Here is a 2,490-nt window from a genome sequence, read left to right as displayed (position 1 = left end):
AGCAGAACAAGGTTGTTGTCGTACTGCTGCTTCAAGAATATCAGCAAAACAAGCCTGAAAAAGGCACTAAGAACGGCGTCGTCAAGCATCTTGTTATCTGGAGCAAGGACTACAGTGTTTTCTTCAGGTAAACGTAAACACATAACATCTGCCCCGCCCCCTATCCAATCAGAAACCTTCCCTGCCCCAAACCTTGCGCGGATTAAACTGATCTCCGTGTAAACCCTCATTCAGAATGAATATTTCTCATGTAAACTACCTGGAAAGACTTTAATTCAGAATGATTTCATTCAGATTTATTTCATTCTGAATGAGAAGCCATCATGTAACCACACCCAGTGTGTCGGATTCAGGAAAGTGAAAATAATATAATCAGCTGTGTTTTCGTTCCCTCAGAATGAGCAGTTTATATCTACACAGGGAGCAGGTCCTCGTCTACAGAGATCACCATGTTGCGCCGCCATGTTTCTACAGTAGCCCAGAACGGACAAACCAAACACTGACTCTAGATAAAGACATTCATGTGTTCATGTGTTTTCCCATCAGCCACTGTAGTTACATGTCCCTCTGCTACCAGCAGCGTCAGAAAAACACAGATTTTTAATGTGGATCAGTTTACAGATTCACAAGCCAAAAAAATAAGTTGTGGAGAGGTGAACAGTAAAGTATTTCTCTCAGACAGTAGAAGTATACAGAGGCATCAGAACTCAAGTAAAGTACCTCAGTATTTTGTGTGTGTGTGTGTGTATGTGTGTGTGTGTGTGTGAGTATTCCTCTGCTCCGCTGCTGCAGTGTGTGACTGAGGTGTGGTTTGGTGAAATAAATCCTCCTCCGGCTGGTCCTGGTCCAGCTGAAGGAGTCCGCCCTCCTGCTGTCAGGACGGGAAACACGAGACTCAAACACACAGATTTCACTCAACAAGTGAACACAGCAGGAAAACACAACTCTGAGTCGACTCTCAGACGAGACCTGAGACTTTAGAGAGCGGGAACCAGCTGCAGGTGAGTCTGTCTGTCTGTCTGTCTGTCTGTCTGTCTGTCTGTCTGTCTGTCTGTCTGTCTCTGTCTCTGTTTGTTTCCTGACAGTGTCTGAACTGAAGTTGAAGCTGTGACTCATGAGTGGTGGTCCAGATGTGAGCAGATGTTGCCTTCACTGTCTGTGTGGACTCAGTGTTTCTGCAGTTTTAATATCTGCTGTGTGTGTGTGTGTGATGTTCCTGTGTGGACCTGTGGTGTGTCTGTGGAGGTCACACTGCGTTAGGTGTGATGTCGTCGTACTTCACAGCATCATCGTCGTCTTCTGTAAAGTTTGAGTTAGTCTGTGATGATCCTGACAGAGATCAGAGATCAGTGGAGCGTCTGTAATGTGAACACACAGTGAAAACAACTTTATATTTTACTCACATCAGGACGCTTGTGGTCACATGTCTGTCAGAAGCTGGGTGGTTATTGTCTTGTTTTCGTCCGTCAGCAGCGGCGTGTTGGCAGCCTGCAGCTGATTACGTAACGTGCACACACAGATGACATGTTCTCCAGTCTGCAGACGCAGGGCGGCTCATAGCTGCTGCTCTCTGACTGAAACATGATGCTGAGACGTTTCCTGCTCACATTGAAACTTGATTTGTGGACCTGTGAGGAAACTGACAGTCACTCAGAGCATCAGGTTTTTAGATTTCTGTCACTCGTTGTAAGTGACCTGCAGACAGGAAGTGGACGCAGCTGTTCAAGTTAAGCTCCGAGTGTTGCGGCTCCACTGATACTGGCTCTTTGTGACTGATGTTGGTGTTTGACAGTTTAAAGTCTGATGATGTATCAGCTGATCCCTGACGTGTGGTTATTAAAGGACACATCCAGAAACAAACTGAAACATGTAAAACTCGGCCTGTGAGCGCCGTCTGCTGGACGCTGCTGAGAAGTGTCTGTCATTCCACACTCAACTTTTGGACCGTTTTGGGAGCGCCAGTCGTACACTGTGTTGTCCTGCGCTGTGCAGTGTGAACGCACTGAGCGTGCACTCAATATGAAGTGTTTAGTACAGAAGTCTGAGACACACTGTAAAACTGTTTTTGTATCAGACTGTAAACTTGTTAATTTCCACATGTTAACATGGAGGTCTGTGGGGACTGACTCGCTCTTGGAGCCAGCCTCAGGTGGACATTAGAGGAACTGCAGTTTCTGTCTCCTCCATGTTGGCTTCAGGTTGTTGCTCTGTGCTCAGCAGCAGTGTTGGGTAAGGGTTACTTTAAAAGTAATCAAATTACTTTACTGCATTACTTTTTTAGTAACCAGTTACTATACTGCGTTACTCCCTGAGAAAAGTAACTCAAGCACTTTTAAAGTACTTTTGAGTATTCTACATTTCCTATTGGGCAATGGACCACAGGGCGCTAAGCCTACATTTTTTTGTCTGCAAAATTAAAGTTATGGACCACTTGCCCTTCACTGAGATCCAGTTCTCCCATCACAGCCGTCACTTTGACCAGTAGAAACA

At 45.5% G+C, this 2,490-nt stretch overlaps 1 protein-coding gene across 1 annotated transcript in view; it reads left to right on the top strand.

Annotated features, from left to right (window-relative positions):
• The first annotated feature begins 905 nt into the window (after positions 1-905).
• LOC126398245 (rho guanine nucleotide exchange factor TIAM2) overlaps positions 906-2,490 on the top strand; it is a 62,675-nt gene continuing 61,090 nt past the window's right edge. The window contains exon 1 of the mRNA XM_050057420.1: positions 906-1,001. The gene's annotated coding sequence lies outside the window, so the exon portion shown is untranslated. The remainder of the gene's footprint in view (positions 1,002-2,490) is intronic.

The sequence above is a fragment of the Epinephelus moara genome, chromosome 12, assembly GCF_006386435.1.
Source record: "Epinephelus moara isolate mb chromosome 12, YSFRI_EMoa_1.0, whole genome shotgun sequence".
Taxonomy (NCBI): Eukaryota; Metazoa; Chordata; class Actinopteri; order Perciformes; family Serranidae; genus Epinephelus; species Epinephelus moara.
This window is presented reverse-complemented; position numbering and strand designations above follow the sequence as displayed.